Source organism: Corvus hawaiiensis, chromosome 25 (assembly GCF_020740725.1).
Source record: "Corvus hawaiiensis isolate bCorHaw1 chromosome 25, bCorHaw1.pri.cur, whole genome shotgun sequence".
Classification (NCBI taxonomy): Eukaryota; Metazoa; Chordata; class Aves; order Passeriformes; family Corvidae; genus Corvus; species Corvus hawaiiensis.
The window spans coordinates 783,034-803,296 of record NC_063237.1 but is presented as its reverse complement, the minus strand read 5'-3'; the positions used below and the strand labels follow the sequence as shown (position 1 = coordinate 803,296).

At 46.6% G+C, this 20,263-nt stretch overlaps 1 protein-coding gene across 7 annotated transcripts in view; it reads right to left on the bottom strand.

Moving 5' to 3' along the window:
* Positions 1–20,263, bottom strand: part of ARHGAP32 (Rho GTPase activating protein 32) — a 239,498-nt gene that overhangs the window by 157,216 nt on the left and 62,019 nt on the right. For 3 of the 7 annotated variants that reach the window (XM_048328556.1, XM_048328559.1, XM_048328560.1), the window contains exon 1: positions 20,140–20,233. The exons of 2 other annotated variants lie outside the window; for them this stretch is intronic. The gene's annotated coding sequence lies outside the window, so the exon portion shown is untranslated. Of the gene's footprint in view, positions 1–20,139; positions 20,235–20,263 lie in introns of those variants that run through there. 2 more of the 7 variants (XM_048328554.1, XM_048328555.1) reach the window with 1 other exon arrangement.

The window sequence follows — 20,263 nt, the reverse complement described above, 5'->3', positions numbered from 1 at the left end:
GAAGAACACAGTGACAGTCAATAAAAAAAATTCCTCTGGAATAGGTTTCTCTCATCACTTTGCCCAGGATAAGAAAAAGAATTAGGAAATCACTGAACAATCAGAATCACTGAGCCCTGGCTTGGATTTCTTTAGTTTGACTCAGGAACAAGTATAAAAATATTTAAAAAAATACCTCTAGGGAAAAGGGCACGAACCTCTAACTTACCATTAATAAACTGCCACAAGCAGCTCTGAAGTTGAGATGGGAAAACATGCTGCTGCCACCTTCCTGCTCTGCCCAGGAGTCTGAACTCGGGCACATCAGCAAAGGTTCTTCATGGGGCAGTGGGATGTCCTGCCTTGGGGCCTTTCCCACTGCCACTGGCTGTGGTGGGAATGATCTACACCCCACAGCAGGGCTCACCCTCGCTCCCTGTCCTCACCCAAGTGACACCAACAGGGACCCTGTCACCAAGCTCTCAGTCAGAACCTGTTCCCTGCACTTCCTCTGCACTCTCCTCTTTTTGTTTGTCTTGGTAAGACCAAGCTTTCTCCCAGCCAGCCCTTCTCAATGCCCAGCAAGTGCTGTTCTGCCCCTTGCTGGACCCTTCAAACTTCACCATCACACAAAGCAGGAACAAACCCCACCTGCTCCCAGTTGATTCAAATGAGGCACTCGCCAAATGAGACCCCAAATTGTGAAGAATGACCTAAACCTAAACCAACGACAAGCATCTGGGCTGATCTGGGGTTTCTTTGTAGTTCAGTGCCAATGCAAAGCCATGGCAAATTTAGTCTTCCCTCATGGAAGCACATCCTGGAAAAATGATGCTTTCAGCACATGGAATGATCAAGAGCAATCATCAGGTTTTTTACCTCATCAGTTACAATCAGCCTCACCTGCTGCTGAATGACAACTGCTCATAACATGAAACAACATTCAGAACTTGCCCAGTCAGACAGCTGCTGAGCAGGGAAACCTTTCTCCAGCTAAAACATTTATATGGAGCCAGTCACCCACCCAGAGCTACACTTTCTATCCATCCCACACCTTCTATCCATCCAATACACCCAAACTGTCGTCTGTGTGGTTATGGGGCACTCTGTGGTTGAAACCAGGGGAAAAAAACCCACCCCAAGTAGACTTGCTAGTGAATTCTTACAAGGAAATGAATGGAAATGAACTCTGGGACACCAGAACCTGAATAGCTGAACAAATAATAAAAGATAAGCATAAGCAAAGAAATAAAGAGTAGCTCCAGTTACTCTGACTTAAATAAATAGTCTTAAATGATGGCTGGTCCTTGCATCATATTTACAACAGCCCTCCTCCTACCCTCCCATTATCACTGCATTTCAAAGCAAACAGGAGGCTGCTCAGTCCTTTCTCCATCTAGAAATCACTACTTATATATTTCAGTATTATTATTCCTACTGGACAACTCCTGACCAGCTAAATGGAATTAAATGGAGGCCTCCAACTGCAGCAAGTCATCATCAGGAACAGATTTAGGCAGGTGGGGGTCACACGGGCAGGGAATGTGCAAAGCCACACTGTAATTAACTCTCGACAGCAGAGCCATGAATCCAAACAATTCATGATTCCCTGGGCTCACCCAGCCCAGGGACAGACCTGCCCTGCCACCCCTCTGCGCGGGTGTTTGTGATGCAAGGAACAGGAAGATGGAAGTGGGAGGGGTGCAGCAGATACAGGGGGGACACGGAGGAGCAGTGCCTGAGAGCTGCAGATGAAGGGGCACAGGGGTCAAACCCTCTCACAGGGTGCCACTGCACACTTCCCTTCACCGCCAACACACCCAGCACTGATGAAGTCTTTAACAATCAGAAACACATTTACTTTGGCTTTTGGAATAATTCACAATTGTTAATTAGCATTTTCAGTGAATGATAAAACCCCCAATAACCAGGAAAGAGCTCCTCACTCCCCCTTGCCTGGCTCTCAAGGGTCCAGCTGCAGCCACTACTGTCCCTCTTCCCCTGGACACCCACAGGCAGTGCGGGACAAAGGCAGCCGAGCTGGTGCACACGGCTGCTCTCAGTGGAAACCCTGCTGCTTGGTTTCCTGCTGCCTCACAGATGAATACAGAAAGAACAATTAGCCAAGCCTTCAGTCTAATTTAGATGTATTTTTCTTTTTGGAGGGGAGACTGAGAGATGGTACATCATAAACCCAAACCTTAACTCTAAAGCTGCTCAGAAGAGCATGATACTGAAACACCAGGTGTAACCCGTATTGTACAGGCTTCTGATAATAAACACTGACCCCAGTTATGCTAAAAGCTGTACTTGGATATGCCAAGAAACCATAAAACATTAATGCAAGGACTGTCTACATCAAAGCAGACAAGAGGTGAGCAAAGAGAATATCTCCATCCATTTTCCAAAAACCAAAGTAACTGACAGCTCACCTAAGTTGTCCAATGTTTCAGAGGAAGACTGGCCCTAAAGTAGGAAATAACTTCAGTTTCCCAGTCCATCACACAAGGAAATATCAAACACCTCATCAGGGCCTGGAGAAACAGGAATTGAGGCCCAGGAAGAACACCACTCTCCTGCGCAGGGGATCACACTCTGCTCTCACTCAATCCTTGCCATGAAATGTTGTATCCTGGTGGAGCAGAGACAAGAGCCAGCCCAGCTCTCAGCAGGCAATCAGGGCACTCTCCCGAGGAATACGAGAGCCTCTCTGAGAAGGCTCAGGAGTTGAGCTATGCCCTTTCCCAAACTGTGCCTCTGAGCATGGAGGGCTTATGCAACACCTCCTCCTCACCCATTACTCTATGAACTCCTTTCAAAGAAGAGAAAATGAGAAGGGAAAGCAGCAAGCTACGACAGAAAGACTGACCAGGACCACTGAGCAGGGAAACTCTGGGCTGCAGAGAGCAGCATCACCACAGAGCTCAGAGACAGCCACCTCCACCAGCCAGGAGGCTCCGGGGACAGAGCCCTGCCAGGGCCAAGGGAGCAGCTCCCACCTTCACCTGGTGCCCAGCAGAGGGGTTTGCCCAGCTCTAGACACTGCTCTGGAGGAAAAGTAATCCCATTCCAAGCAGGGCTGGCGTTGTGCTGGACCAGGAGAGCTGCCAGGCCTGGGAGCTGCTGCCAGGCAGATCAGAGCTCCGGGGTGGGGACACCTTGGGTCACCTGCACAGAGACGTGATGAGGGACATCACCATCTCAGAGACCTCCTTCTGATCTGGGCCACCTCCTGCCCTCTGAACCTCGGGGGGCTTTTGTAGATCAAGGAACGCCGGAAGGTTTGGGGTTGGAAGGAACCTTAAGACTCATGGAATTCCAGCCCCCTGCCACAGGCAGGATGCCACTCACTGGATCTGGTTGCTAAACCAGACTCAGGATCCTGCCCTGCTGCCAGCCTGTGTCTCTTCCTACTAACTGAGAATCTGGACATTTATCTGTGCTTTGCAAATACTGGAGCTGAGTTCCTGGGCATGTAAGGGTGCTGCAACGCCTCATCATGCAACATCATCCTAATCCCCTGGCAATGCCAGAGATCAGGAAAAAAGAATAGTTTTGTTGGTTGTTGTTATTTCTAATTAACTAGGGGGGAAGCATCTGAAACAAACACTTTGGAGAAAAAAATTAGAGGTCGTATTTGTGTTTTAATTTTAAAAGCAAACTATGAAAAACAAAATACAAGAATTACAGAAACACCTGTGACTGAGGACAATGACATTCTGAAACTGAAAAGAAAATGCAACCTTTTAAAACAAAACATTTTAACTGCACTGCTTCAAAATTTTGTGGGCTTATGAAACCTCTTTAATTTTATATCAAGCCAGACAAGAAAGTCTCTGAAATACCAACCTAATTTTAAAAGCAGAAGGAAGGAGGGATAAAGAAAGACAAAAACAGTGAACTATATAATCATAGTCAAGTCAAGATTGGAAAGATACTCAAAGAACAGAGGCCCCCTCTAACACATTATAGGGGATGAAAAACATGAAAGATGTTGAATTGCCTAAGCAGATGCCAGTGGTGTAATGCATGGAAAAGCGAAAGCAAACAAGGTTTCCTGTCCCCTCGGCTCCAGGAGAACGTGTCTGCATCCACCAGCTGCCTCTGCGCACAGAAAATGAACAATTCCAGAATGTGAACATCACAGGAATAACAGGGCCCTGAGCACAGGACAAATCCTGCCACTAGACCATGCCCCACTCACCCTGATCACAGAGGGACACCATGGGAGCAGCTCTGCAGGAGTGCTTGCATAGAGTGCAGGTACACTGAAGGCAGGAGGAAAGCAGAAAGGGACGTGACAACCGAGTCAGGACTCCAGAAAGCAAAGCTCACAAATGACTGGTGAGTTGTGCAATGACTCAGCAGGAAGAAAAAAAAAAAAAGGAAAAAAAAATACAGCAGCTGATAGGAAAGTTTTTTCAATAAGGACAAGTACCATAAAAAAGTCAGTAAAGAAATAAAGAGACAGAAGCAGAGCTCCCAGGCTGGAATTCTGCCTGTGTGCACAGAGCTGTCTCTGCTATTCCCGATCCCCTCCCAGCACACCTGAGCAGGCAGAGGAGCAGGAATGCCTGGCTTTAACCCCTGCCTCCCCACTACCTGCCAGGCTCGCTGTGAAGGTGCTTTTCTTGGTGAGCAATGTGAGGGGAAGCTACAGCCCGGGCAAAAGTCAGGAAAGCACAGAGCAGACAGAATGCCAGCCTGGGGAACCCAGGGAAAGGAGCAGGAGAGTCTGCTGCCCTGCCAGGCCCAGGAAGGTGGTCAGGACAGGAAGGTGACAGAGCATCTCTGCCCCTCCTCTGTTGTCCTCCTGAGCATGAAATTCCAGCTCCTGTTTCTCTCCATAACTTTCCAGGAGGGCTCTGCCATGTCTGTTGAGGCTCAACAGCTCCTCCTGCAATGGTAAGATTAAATGTAATCTGTTAAACAGAGATAACGTGCTCCAAGCAGATGGATGAGGAAGCCAAGCTGTGCAGATTTCACTGCTCAGTTTGAACATATTCTCACTCACACTCTCCTTTGCAAACCTTTATGCAAATAGCTTTTCAAGAACATTTAATCCTCCACCCTCCCAAATTCCCACAGCAGCGTTGCTGTCCCTTCAGTCTGGACCCCAGAGAGACCCCAAGGCACTGGGCACCTGCCTGGCCCAAGCCAGGTGGCATTCAGTGACATTTGAGCAGATGCTCACATGCTCTGCAATGCAGGGAGAGAAAGGAGATGGATCAGGTAACTTCAATTCCTTTCCACCATTCCTCCCTGGCAAACCCAATCCCTTGAAAAGCACTGTGTCTTATCTCTGCCTTTCAAATCTCGCCTGGCCTGGTTCCACTCTGCATCTCTGCCACCATTCTGCTTCTGCACCAGCGTAATAAAAGAGGAGAGGATGCCAACAGCTCCTCTGTGCAGCAGAATAACTCTGTAGAACTGTGCTGGCTGCAGCAGGGAACCATAAAACCAGAGGGCAGGGGAAAAAAGGGCAGCTGAAAGGTAACAGCATTCGGAATGACACTCTGAACGTTCTCCTTTGCCATCACACCACCCCTGATGGCCAACACAAGCTGAGAAATTAACTACTGAGAGAATTAACCCCTGCAAGGCAAGGAAAGCCAGGGCTTCATGACTGGCACACAGAATTAGGTGTGTTAGAAGAGCTGGCAGTGAGGGATCAGGGGGGACCCTGGCCTGGTGTATCACAACCAGTTTCAGTTAAAAACAGGAAACCAGGGTGAAGGCAATCACAACATCTGCAACATCCTCCTGACATCTGTGCCAACATCCAGCCCCCCCAGCACCTCGGGCACAGCTCAGGGAACTCAAGGGGTTGGGATGAACAAGGACAATCCTGCTGAAAATACAACCCACCTTTCAACCCTGTTTCAAAAGGCCAACAGGAATAAAATAAAATTTTGCCCTGAAGTAATTTTTCTACTTGAGCCATGCAGCCCTTCACAATTAAGTCAAAATGTTCCTGTAAAACACCTCTTTTTGTTACTCCTTCTTTAAAAATGGTGTAAATAATGCACAAGAAGACTCAGCATTGCCTGAGTCAGTGAAGCCTGGAGTAAAACCCAAGAGTGCCAGCTGCTGCCTGTCCTCCATAAAAGCCTTCTCTCCAAAAAACATGACCACAGACACTGTGTTAACCCAAGCTGACAACCTGTTTGCACACAAACGCTGAGGAACAACACTCCCCCTCCCAGGAGCTCCCAAAACGCTGTGCTCTGGGGGAAGGACTTGCTGGGAAGGGCTAAGGCAGCATACAGTACATGAATTGTTTATTCTCAGTATGACTAAGGTAACACTTCGTTTCAGTTGCATCACAGTAGAGGCTGCAATATTTCACTGCAACCTTTAATTGTCCTGACTCATGCTGTCAGTAACAAAATACCCTCTTGGGAAAACAAATAAATAGACAAATAAAGCCTTAATGATTTGGTAAAGTACCTACCAGTGAAAGCACACTGTCCATTATTTTGAAGGCATTAAAAAAGGTTGCAGGTGTGATGTGCTAGAGCAGATGATGAAGGGATTTACAGCTTTGTCACTTTGACAGGGAAGAAAAAAAAAAAAAAAAAAAAGAAAGTGTGGGGCAGCTTTTGAAAGCATTTGTCTGAAGCACCCAAAGGGTTGTCTGGAAAACGACAGCATTTCTATTCCACTGGCACTTGTGCAGAGCAGCAGGATAATGAAGTGACTGGGCTATTGCCCTTCCCAAAGCAATGAGATCTTGCTGAAAGCAGCACACATTAATTTCAGTGCCCAGGAAAAGGGCACTAAACAGTGCTCTGCCAGCCTCTTCCCCCCTCTCTCAGTAACCAGGATGACTTCAGAACTGACACCTGAAACAGAGACTTTTTAGTGCATAATGAATAACTCGGCAAAAAGAGAAGGCTGTGAGAGAATGGGTAAAAATAAAAATATAGTGAACAAAGGAGTACAAAATTACAAGATCTAATGCAGCCTCAGGGAACAGAGCAGCCTGCCAGCAGCACTTCCAAAGACTCCGGGTGAGGATGTGGCTTACGGAGCCACGGAACAGGTAATGAACCGTCCTGGAAAAGCACCTGCTCCTTGCTCCCACATCACTCCCACTTGGAGTGGAGCACTTGGAAAAGACAGTTCTTCCTGTCATCAGGGCAGGGAAAAGCCCAGTGCAACAAAAATGAGCCTGTAACCATCCTTCAATCTCCTTGCCAAAGAGGACTGGGATTTCCTATGGCCATGGCTCGGGCGTTAGAAATCTGCCCAGGCCAGGAGCTGAGTCCCTCTCAGTTCATGGGAAGGTTCATTCCCGTGCCAGGCTCCTCTCCCTGCTCTCCCCAGAACGGGGCTGGTGGCTTCCCACAGGGATGTGACTCGGTGATCTGTGTTTCCCTCTCTGCTTCTGGGCACTTCACAGAATGAGACTCCATTCCATGTGACAGCCCAAGCCACAGCTCCTTCCCCCCTCTGAGGTTTTTCGTTCCCAGAGACAAACGAGCTCACTGAAATGTTCTCTGCAAACTTTGTGCAGAAATTGGGGCGGGTTTCTTAAAATATTTTTTCCTTATTTGGAAAAACATTTCATAAACCATGGAAACACAAAATGGGTTGGGTTGGGAGGGAGCTTAAAGACCACTCAGTGTCACCCTCTGCCACAGACAGGGACACCTTCCACCAGAACAGGGTGCTCCAAGCCCCTGGCCTTGGACACTTCCAGGGACAGCCACAGCTTCTCTGGGTACCCTGTGCCAGGGCCTCCCACCCTGACAGGGAGGAATTTTTCCCCAATATCCCATCCAACCCTGCCCACTGGCAGCAGAAGCCATTCTCCCTTCTCCCGGCACTCCAGGATCTTCAATTTAACCATGAAAGTCCTTCAAGCAAAACCTAAGTGATCTCTAAACTATATAAGTGACCTCTTCAAGCCTGCTCTGCTTTGTATTTTATGCAGTAACTGAGCAGGCAACACCATCCAGACCTGATGCCTCCCATTATGTCATGGAAAACTCACAGGAGAGAGCACAGTTAGTGAAAAAGACAAACATTTCTGCTCCTGAATGGAGATTGATATCTTTTTGTATTGCCATTATATAATTAAAGCTTTCAACACACTTGTTTTATTGTAAATGCAGCAGTAATTTAATATGTTCTCTAAAAACAACATGATTTTATTTTCCATTGCAAACAGATCCAGTGCACACCTAGAACAGAAGACTTCCCACCACACAAAATGTGTCTGCACGTGAAGCTTCCTGCTAGGCCACACTCACACCATGCCAACACTTCCCACTTTCCCAGCTCCCACAAACAGCCAGCACCAACCCTCTGCACCACAGCCAGGAATGGTGACAGCAAACAGGGAACCAGCCCCCTTCTCAGGTCTGATGTTCTGTTTTCCCCTGACATGCTGCCACACACTCATTTCTGCAGAGAGCCAGCCAGGGTCAATTCACTTCTGTTAGCACACTCAAGTAACAAAAAGCAGGATTTTTATGAAGTTCTGAGGTTCATGACAGTGACAAAAGGTATCCCTTGGTGTGCTTGTTCTTCCTTCCTGTTCTGTTAGCACAGAAAGTGTCAAACATCAGTGGGTGCTGTTTCTCTGATTTACTGACTTAGGGAGTGTTTTAGGATAGCTGGGAAAGGGGGAATGTTTGGGAAAGGATGTTTGAGTGACAAGGCATCACTAGCCTTATAAATACTTTATTTATGGCACCAGCAAAAGCAAGAATATTTCGCCCATCAAAGTACACACTGGGACATATTCTAATGTACTCATTGGCTGTTGGCTTCCTTTGAATTCCTTATTTCTCCAAAGAGAGTCATATCCCAACCTTTATGAAACACGTGCAAAGGTAAAATCAAGAGTGGGCAAACAAGTACCCAGAAGGACCTGCAGTTTCTGTTTCAATATTCCCTCTCTCTAACAGTGCTGAACACCATGAAAGCTTCTTTCCAAACCAGTATTTCCTGTTTGCTCCCTGTGCAGCACAGGTGACTGAGCTCCCTCTTGATCAGCACTTCCAGAACCTGATGGATGATGACAAAACACCTCTAAAGCCCCAGCTACTGCAGGAATATCAACACTCTGGCCACAGCTCCCCAGACACGACTTGGCAGCCAAAGGGGCTGGAGCACAGAGAGCTCAGCAGGTGACACCTCCAAACTCCATCCAACACCACAGCATGCATTTCAACCGCAATTGCACAACTCCTTTTTGCCAGGAAGCAGCAATCTGAGGTTATTTCCTATGAGCCTTCCTGTTTCTGTGCACCCAGACTTTGCTTTGTCCTTAGCAGGCACCAAGGAAATTCTGCGTCTGCACAAGAGAGAATGGGCCAAAAACATTCCCTTCTGTTCTTTTATGAGCCACTGGGGATTTGTCAAAAATGTTCCCTAAGCAGAGGCACATCCTGATTCAAAAAGGAGCCAGGTACTAATTAAACATCCTGTGTGGGCAGCAGCAAGGGCTTTACATCTGTGGGTGTCTGTTTCCAATGCCATATCCAGTGTCCATTCCTTGTTAGCTGTAATCAGATCCAAAATCTCATTTACAAAGTCTGCATCAGGCAGAGCAGCACCTTTTCTCCCTGTGATGCTGTGGAGTTCATGAAACATGTTACACACCCCAAAGTCAAGGTGGTATTTCAGTTATTTCAACAGGATACACAAAAATAATCAAAAAATACAGATCCATGTCTGTCATTTCCCTGTGGGAGGCACAGAGTAACTCTACAAGGCAGAGAACATTATCCCAGTGCCTCTTCCAGTACCTGAAACTCGCCCTTGACCCAGGCAGAAGGGAAGATGAGGTTACCTGCTGGTCCTCTGCAAATATTTATAAAGCCCTACACAGAGCAGGAGATGCTGCCAGAGAACCTCACAATTCTGTGTGAAGTTGTACTTAAAATCCTCTCCAAAGAGAACAGGAAAGGTGTGCACATTTATACACATACATACAGAAAAAACGCCCTGCTGCTGGTTTTCAAGGAGCTGAGGAGAAATGGGGAAATATTTTTTACTGCCAGACCAACTCCCAGGACTTACAAGACCTGTACAAATGTCCCTGGGACTGGCCATGACCTTGATATAAGCACATTAAAACAATGTTAGAATTTCTCACCATTTCACTGCAGATCTCTCAGCATTTCATATTTTCAAAGCTCCAATGATGGAGTCAAATAGTAATGAAATATTCTCTGTTTTCAGTATAATTATTAAATTATCTTGTGGAGGAAAGGTGAACAACACGACCCATCTTGGACTTCAAAACTCAACTGGAGGGCAAATAAAATTATAATCAAAGCACACCTTGAAAAGCATCAGTTTTAAAGTCAGACTTGTGATTTTCAGTAACTTGACTGCTGTTTTTTAAATGCTGGAGGGGTCAGTCCTACCACAGATGAAAAATCACCGTAAAAGGCCATCATTTCTTTAAAATGAGTCCTTGGGAGCAGAAATGAAGTGGTTTGCTCCCTCTGCTCACATTCAGGGCCAGGAGCCAGTGCTGGACCACAGGGACCCTTGGCTCCTCTCCCCTGAGGTAGCCACAGGCAGAGGAATTTCAACATCAACGGGCCCTGGGCAGAGGAAATTCAACATCAACAGGCAGAGGAAAAGCCAAAACCCTGCCTGGGAGATGACAGGAACATGTTTTAACCAAACAAATCTTAGGCCCAAGTGCAACCTTATAAAAGGTCAGTTCACTGCAGTAGAAAAACGAAACAAGTACATAAAGGAGAAATCCATACTGCTTCCACTCATGGACTTGTTTTCCATTCCCGAAGGGAAGGGGGAAGGGGGAAAGGGAAAGGAAAAGGGAAAGGGAAAGGAGGAGATGCAGCATATGCAACTGCATTTATCTTTTCCACTCTACCCTTGTGTATACACGTAATTTTAGTAATTTTTAGTCTGTCCCAAAGGTACTGCATTCTCCTCACAGCACTGCATGGCAGCTCTGAGACAGGCCCTCTCTTTCACCCAGCTTTATCTCATTCCTTGATCTAACAGCTGCTCCAAAAGCCAGTCAGATCTGCCAATGCAGCACTTGTGAAGGAAGAATAGAAAATACATGATTACCTCATATTACTCCAAATACTTTTTCCCTTCCGATGCCTGGCTGTGCTATTTGCCAGGAGAATTAACCCCACTGTACACAGATCTGAGGATTGAACACAAAGAAAACTCATAACTGAAAGTACACTGGAATTTTCTGTTGTTCATTTCTGCCATGATGGTTTATAAAGTGTGAAGAGCAGAGTTCACAGGGTGTGAAGAGGTGAGTTTATAAGGCATGAACAGAGTCAAATAAAAACCAGAAAAATAGTTTACTAACTCAGCTTGAACTTTTCTCCTTTTAGTAATGTTTTCCAGCAATTTGCCATCACAGCTAGGTGCTATTAGCACCCAAATACATAATTTTTAACATCCTTCCTACTGCTCAAAGGAGCAGAAAGTGCTGCAAAGGCCAGAAGGAGGTTCCCACCCCATGAACCAGCAGGGTTGTGCTTCCACCATTGTTCTCAAGCCACTGAAATCTGCATTTACAGAACATTCCTCACGTGTCATTAAACCTGTCTCCACAGAATCCAGAGGAAAAGTGCGTGGTAAAAGCCCTGAGTGGTACCCTGCTCTCTGCGGGGGTTGTGCTCCAGGAGGCAGGAGTTGTTCCGGAGTTGTTCTGAAGCACATTGCTGCTAGAGCACAGGGAGCAGAGCCATTGATAACCCGTGGAACCATTCGTTCTGCATAAATACACTCCTTTTTGGGCCCTCTGGCTGCAAATTAACCCGTGCTGGCTTTCTGGACCCACACAAAACTCATCTTCACAGCAGCAGGTTGAAAGCCCTTCCCTCCAGCCCCGCCAGCCCAGGGGCTGAGCCCCTTCTGCCTCAGCCGAGGGCGATCACTCGGGGCTCTGCTGCTGGCAGGGCTCAGCACCAGGACCAGATCCAGCACAGCTGCATTCCAGCTGGCATCCCTGCTCCTGCTGCTCCTCACGCAGGGCCCGAGGTTCCAGCCCTGGCCTTGTGGGGCTTTCCTGGCTGCTCCTGGGGCAGCGCGGTCAGGCACAAACCCCACTGCTCACTGACTGCACCTGCACTCACCTGAAACTAATTCACCACGTTTGTAACCACTCCTGCTCTGGCATTCCCCCAGCAAACAAGACATGAGAAACGAGGAAAATCACAATCAAGGAGCTGAATTCAATATTCCTTGGAGGGAAATCTTTATCTTCACAGAGTCCTGTGGCCACGTGGCTCGGATTTCCCCCTGCCAATGTTTCCAACCTCAGCATTTTAACTGAGTAACAAATTCTCAGAGGAATAAATTTCTCTCCTGAAATTCATATGCAGCAAAGCCAAGACCAGGATTGATGTTGTTTGCACACCTAACAGCTCTGCAGACCCTGCAAATCCCACAATTCTTGCTAAAGGGACAGTGACAGCAGCCAAGCACCTTCTGTCTGCCAGCCCCAAACGGAGAGAACAGAACAACAAATAAAAGGAATTTTGCCTTTCGTCTGTGAGTTTTGAGATTTTAAAGTGTCGTGAATATGTATTTTAAATGAGCAAAGAGGTGATCCTGAGCCTAAAAAGCAAGAAAAGGGATTGGAAAAGGTCAGCACAAACAGGCCCAATACAAAACAGAACATTGTATTCAGGGTCTGTCGGCATCTGGAATTATTTGTGAGCAGCTGCTCCTGAGAAGTTCCATGTGTGGTCAAGCACTGAAAAGGGAGAATGTGCTCAAACCCAGGGACATTTGCTGGAGAAAAGGTTTTTGTGTGATTTGTGTGTCTGCAATATTTGTTAACACTGAAGAGTGGAGAAAAGCTGTATTATTCCTTCAAGTCATCAGTCCTGCACACAAGGGAAAAAGCAACATCTCCACCAAGGTTCTGCTGCTCCAGAACTGGGGAAAAACCGATTCTGTCAACAGCAGAGACACCACTGGGAAACTGGGGGAAATTAATTAAAATGAGGCATGGACTTTGCACAGAACGGGCTGTAAGCTGGGGAGATGTCCAGGGAGATCTAACACACAGATTCGGGCAGGGTTTCCATGAAGTGTGTGACGAAACTATTATCACCTCAACAAGGCTAAAAACACTGCATAAACAAAGCCAAGGAGCACAACACAGCTTCACAATTAATACTGAGTTGGAGTTTTGGTTCATTGTCTGCTGCTTTTATATATATATATATATGCACACAGAAACTGTGAGAGTTCTCCTTCTTCGTTTTGGTTCTGTTTTAAAGAAAAAGCTTCCCATTTTGCACTCAGAAGCAATCAATCATGGATGCTTTTATAAGCAGGGGAAAATATAATTCAAGTGTCCATCTGCATTCCCAAACCAGACCACGCAGTGTGTCATTTTAAAACAACAAACTTCATTAGAAACAGCAAACTTTATTAGGGTGAAGCTGGCAAGGAAAGCCAAGGCGAGGAGGTAAGGAAGTTCCCAGTGCTCCAGGACAACACTGTGCCTGCACAGCACATTAACTGGGAGAAAAGGGAAGGAATTGGTATGTCTAACAAGGCTTTTTCCCCACAAGAACTCCACTTGTGGTGCAGGGAGCTGTCACAGCAGTTTTTCCAGTAGCGCAATTATCTCCCTATGAAACTTGCTTCCCTCTCCAGAGTCCGGCGGGGGGAAGGAGGGGGTGTTTGTCTTTTCTTTCCAGTAATGAACCCCTGGCTGGCAGCCTCAGCAGCTCTGCTCTGTTTCCCAAACTCACGCTGGCTCCAAGGCTGCAGATGGAAGCTCAGCTCCTCCACCATCCCAGCAACCACATCCCAACGTGTCCCATAAAGGATAACTCTGGGCTTTGCCAGAGCAGCCCCCACACATGAGCAGCAGAGCTCTGACACTTCCACAACTTCCCTGGGGGATTTGAGGATCAGATATGGAAGCGATCAGAGGCTTGTTAATCTCATTATATTGCTCCTGCAAAAAGCTATGAGCAACCATGGCAGTATTAAACAAATTAGTTTGTACATGAAAAAAGTCAACACAGCTTTGGTTAACTTTCAGGGCACGAATTTAAAGGCTCTCTGCAACCACAAATACCAGGATTTAAGAACAACCATCCTCTGAAATTGATATTTGGTGTGTGCTGGCCTTATTTCCCCCCCACCATTAATAGGGGATGGAGATTCCCAGCCCATGAAAATCTAAGTGTTCTCATGTGTGCCCAGAAGCAGCTCTCCTGGTAGCACAGGGAGCTGGGAAAGTCCCTTTAAGGGAAGCTGTCAACACTGAGCATTGCATGAGACCCTGCAAGATGAAGACACCGGCGTAGTTTCCTTTCTTGCTCTATTTTTCACAGGCCGTGCCTTGTTTCTGGTGAGGCAAGCCCTCCAGCCAGCCTGCTCCTCTCTCAGTGCTCCAAAAGAGACCACTTTAACCACAGAAAAGGCTCAGATCTGCTCCTACACTCTGGCTGTTCCCTGGGCTGACACCACCAAGAGTTGGTTTCGCAGTAGATTTTGCTGATGCAAAGGGATGTTAAGAGGTGTCACTGCCTTTACCCTCACAGGAGAGTGCCTGAGTATCAAACACATAGTATCAAATTTGTTAGGACGGATGCCCAAGGTCAAAACCCACTCTAATTTCACTTGTAGCAAGGGGTTTACTGGGTGTTTGATGCCATTCCAAGTTCTGCTAAAGGAAAACATGAAAATACGGTCATGGTCCCTCTTCCCATCACTCCAAATTATGAGATTTGCTCAGAAACTGTGACAAAAAATGTACCAAGTAGTTAACTGCTCTTTTTATTTACCTTTTGACTCTCAATTGCACGGACTTTGGGTTGTCAAAAGCTTTCTCCTAGCACTTCTTTATTAGAACACAAACAGATTTTCACACAGCCTCTGTAGGCATATGCACTTAAAATAGTTGGATATTTCCAACTTAAATAGGTGGATATTATATGTAAATAATTTTTTTTAAAGCATGGCATGCACTGGCCCAGCACATTTACACTCCCAAAACAGAAGCCAGCACAGTGACACTGAACACTGCAAAGAGATACAATGCACATTTACAAATGACATTTATCTCATAAAGTAAGCAAAGCTGCTCCACTGAAGTATCAGTAAGAGCAAATGCACAGAGAACAGCAGACTGAAAAGGCTTGGAAATACTGTATTTATTATTTCTGAAAAGGGTTTGTGTGATATCTTGTTATGTTTCACTTTTAAAAGGACAAAACCTTCTGAAATACACAAATGAAAACAAGTGGCCAGAAAATCAAGCCTGTTTGCACAGTTAAAATACTGCTTAAGAGCTGAAATCTCATCTGCCACATTCCAGTCCTGAACAAGATCTGGAGCAGTAATTTATAAACCCTGGGGGGGGGAAATGCTAAGAAATCCTTGACTATTCAGTAGCCCTGTGAATAGGAAAATCTCTGTATAATGCACAAGGAAAGGGAGAAAGCCCAGCCCGCTGGTGTTCATTAGTGTCACACTCGAACAGGGACATGCACCCGGTGATCCGGATCCAGTGGGGAGTCACAGCCACAGAACTGCCCCTTCCAAGGGTGGTTAAACCCCACCAGGGCTGCACACTGCCCTAAATCCATCTGCCAGGAGAAAGCAACCACCACCACTGCCCGTGTCCAGGAAAACATCATCTCTTACTCCAGAAAAGCCACAGGATCCCCCTGCTAAAACTGCCCCCAGCTTGAACTGTCTGAAGCAAGAAATGAAGAGCTGAGTTAAACTCTCATCAATGCTCTTGGACAAGGGCTTTCTGGTCTTTATCATCATGGGAAGTGTCAGGTTAGAAGTCCTTCCCCAATCTGGATTAACTGGAGAATTTAGACCTTGGAGAAGCCTTGCAGTGACCCTGAAGTAAATCTGTAACCCAAGGAGCAGCAATACTCTGTCACCTCTGGGTGCTTCAGGAGTTCAGTCAGGTGTGGGACGGGAGAGGGGAGGCCCAACCCTTTATAAACGCAATAATCTGACACAGATGATCCAGCACATCCTGCCTGCTCCTGGGCACACCTGGCTCTGCCCAATACAGCCACTGCCCCTCGCAACCAAGGGTGGCCTCTGCCACTACAGAGCTCCTCGGAGCAGACTGAAGGGGAACTGGAACAGATCTTTTAGCAAGTATTGCACTTTTACTGCTGTTTTACCCAGAGGAGGAAGCAAACTAGATTAGATGTGGATTGCATAAGGAAAGGCAACTGATGGAAAAGCAGGTGTCACATCACCTCCAAGGTGTCTCCAGAGGTGCTGAGATAACTAATTCCACAGTCACACTTTCAGAAGGAGTGAACACGGGATCTAAGAGAAGCTGGAATATAAATGGCACTTTAAAGCAAGGTACCAAGTTCAAATTCCTGCCCTCCTTCTCCTGTCATCCCCACTCTAAATCACACTGGATCTTCCCACCAGCCAAAGGCACAGCTGGGAGTATGAAATGCACCCAGGTGCTGAGGGTTATACTTCAGCTTCTTTCTGGATCCCCAATTCAGGCATGTTTGCAAGCTCCAGAAACAGTACACACAACCTCCTTCAACAAATGCACAAGAGCGAGCAGCTGAGCAGCTGCACCACTCCATCCTCAGGAGCTGGATGGAATTCTAGAAATGCCCACTCTTCCTCAGCCCCTGCCACTGCATCCTGTCACTATTCCCAATATTCAAAAACACACACAAAAGGTGTACATCTGCCTGGTTTTGCTTTTTACATGTGTAGGTTACAGGCGGGACGGCCGGACGTAGACGGTGACGGATGGTGACGAGAGATCTCTATAGGCAGGTCTTGGGACACATGGGGTTTATTGTAAAGGGCGTGGGTATTGGGGCACTGCTCAGAGCTGGTAGACTCAGCTCTGAGCAGGCCCAAGAGAGCAAGAGAGTGAACGGGTGAGAGAGAGAGAGAGAGAGAGTAAGAGCAAGAGTGGAAGAAGTAGTAAGGAATGCCTGAAGTCCTGGTTACAATACAATAAATCATCTTCTGCACTGAATATTCTAATTGTCACTAACCAATCTAATACAAGATACAAATCCTATAGCATTTACATACAGCCTATAAGAGTTCTTATATTACCATAGAGTGTCGCATCTTAACTTCTAAAAACTACTCTTTGGACCCCTTCTGCTGAGCTAGTAGGGTCTGCTCTGACCCTTGGACCTGTTTGCAAGCAGAGGGTATTGTTCCATCAAGAGGGGATTACCTTCAGTCGGCCATACCATTGTTTTCCAGTTGTTCAGTAACTAAGACTTGGTATTTCAAAAGTGGCTTTCATTTCGATGTTGCCTGTAGTTTTCATATTCCCAAAATCTTTTGTCAGGCAATCATATTTATAAGGCTTTCCTGTTTCATCTTCCCCAACATACATGAAAACACACCGGAGCCTGCCCTGCTCTGACTCAACAGCTAACGAGCTGCCCGCTTTGGCCATTATCCTCAGGATTGGGAAGCTCAGATCCCATCCCAGTTCTCCTGCCTTCTGTCCATCACATCCACCCTTTCAAAGTCACCTTATTTCTCCTTTTCACCAGGGATACTATGGGGTTTTTTTTTTCTCTTTTCTTCAGGCTGACAACTGAATGGAAGCTGGGAATAACATTCCTTTTTTCAACATAGGTGAAAACTAAGGGATTTAATTCCCTTTAATGATGACTATCAGGAGCAGAACATCAAAAGATTAAACTGTGGTCCCTGACACCAGGGCATGAAGTTTTCATAAAATATCAAATAATGAGAAACATGGTTTAACACAAAGAAAGATTAAACCAAAAAGCTCGACAAAGGGGGATTAAATGATTATTTCTGTATTTTTGATATAAATACCGAGGATATGTCACACAGGACATTGTTACACTGGTTGTTACAAGACCCGGGGGAGCCAAGGACGTGCTCACCAATGCTCTGATAAAATTGTCCCCTCCCTGCATAAGACAAAACGAGGGGATTTTTCCACGGAAAGCATCCCGGGGGGCCGGAGCCTGGGAAAGCTGTGTGCCGGAGCTGGAGGGCGCTCAGAGGTCAGGAGCAGAGGCAGCTCAGCCACGAGCAGAGGACACGCCGTGACACCCAGGTCACCCCGAGCTCCCTGTGCCGAGCACCAGTCCCGAACACCAATCCCCAGCCTGGCTTGGAAGATGTTCCCCATCCCAGGAACACACTCGGCTCTGTCCCTGTCCTCCCAGCCACTGCCCTGCAACACTGCTGCTTTTTGTCCCTCTTCCCCCCAGCCCCAAGAGCAGTGTTATGGGTAGGGCAAGGACTCTGCAACCCTTGGATGTGCCACTCGGAAAAGGACGTTTTTCCTGGAGAAAATCTGAATCAGCACAGCACATTCACTCTGACATCAATAACCAGCAATCTCCCTGAACTCCAAGCATCCATCAGGAGCACTGGAGTAAAAGAAGAAAGTTAAAAATACTCCTATAATCCTGTTAAATGCAAGCTTTGCTTCTAAAAAACAATACCAATTTTATCTCTGTTCTGAAAGGCAGGACATGAGCAAGAGATCTGCCTTCAGAGAGGCAACCATAGTAAGCTCATCCGGAGTTCTGTCATACTCTGGACTCTCTGCACAAGTGACAAAAAGAGGGGATGTCACTGCCAGAACCGAAACCTATTTAATCTGCAGACTTCATGGATGACAAGAGCCATTTGGAGGAAAACTGCATAGATTTTATCAAACCACTGCTAAACTTTGTCTGCCTTCAGCCAGAAACCTCATACTGCACATACTGACATTGCCAGCTTCTCACAAATATCAGAGCTCCTGTTCCCAAGGGAATTCACACCAAACACAAATCCTGTAGCTCCTATTTACAAAATCTGCTCTGGCAAGCATGTGGCTCTATCCTTGGGTGACAACACACTGCCAATACATTGCATTTTGTGCTTTTTCCGTGACGAAGCTGGGGAGTGTAAAGCCTTCAGCATTAGCACACAAGACACAGTTAATTTTTAAATACAGTTTTGTTTCCAAGTAAGAGGAACCAAAATTTTCCAACTACCTTTCTCACAGTACCCAAGTCAAACAATGAGCAGATATCCAGCAGCAGCTTTCCTAAGGATAAATACTTCAAGGAAGAAAGAAAACACAGACAAATTCAAAGAAATGTTGCAGTGCTGGTAGGAGCTACTCTCCTTCAGTTTCTGGCAGTGTAAGTGAAGTAGGAGGAGTCAGCATAAATTACCAAGACTTTGTTGATAATGTGTTAAACAGTGAAAAAAGAACCTGCGTCTCCAGCTCCAGGCACCTTGGTTCATAAATAACTTCTGGTGTGGTAAAACCGCCTTGATCTGTAACCCAGGTAGGTGGTAACAGCAAATTTTAAATGATACTGGGTCCACAGCTCCCTCCTTTTTTTCCTCACTAGTAAATATTCACTCTCAGCCCTGAAGTAGAAAATCCCAGTTGAACTGCAATAGCACCAGGCACATTTCCTATCAGCCACAGCACAAACCCAAACCCAGGGTGAAGGAGATGATTTGCCATGAAGATAATCAGCACTGCCTCATTCCACAAGAATTTTAACGACACACACATGATAACCTGGCCCTCCAGAACTATCACTCCTAAACCCATATCCTATCAACAGCTCTTAGTTATCCATTAGAAAGGAAAAAAATACTCAGCACAGAGCCCTTGTGACTATTGCTGCCTTCACACGAAGCAGACGCTGTGTGCTCCTCTCTGCTATGCGCAGGGTATGGTGCATTTTTTAATAGAAAAAATGCATTTTCTGTCATGTTGATAACCACATTCCACACACTTCACCTGAAAATGCCTCAAGGACTGCTCTCACAAAAAAGGACGGGATGCAAAATCAGACTTTGCCTTCTCCATGCTGGTGGGAGCTACACAGCGTAATGTGGCTGAAGCAGGCAATTAACCTTTCTCCATTCAAAAGCTTAACCACTTAAAAGACACACAGTCATTTACATGGGTTTAAAAATACAGCAAATATTAAAATGAACTTGCATTTGCTGGATGGAAACGCCACGTTCGCCTTTCCTTAATCCCGCTCTACATATTTATTAGGCATCGCCGGCTCTGACCAAGTGTGAAACAATTACATCCCTCGGAGACACGGTCGCAGCACTCCATCGATGAGGGTTAAAATAAAGGAGGGGAAGGGAGGCTCGTCCCGGAGGAGCGTCCTGAGGGCTGTGGCTGGCACTGACCTGTGCGATCCATCGAGGCCGGTCCCGGCTGCGGCTCCGGCTGCGGCTCCGGCGGAGCCCGCGGCGAGCGCGACCGAGCGGCTGCGGGGGAAGGCGGCGGCGGCGGTCCCTCCCTCCATGTTGC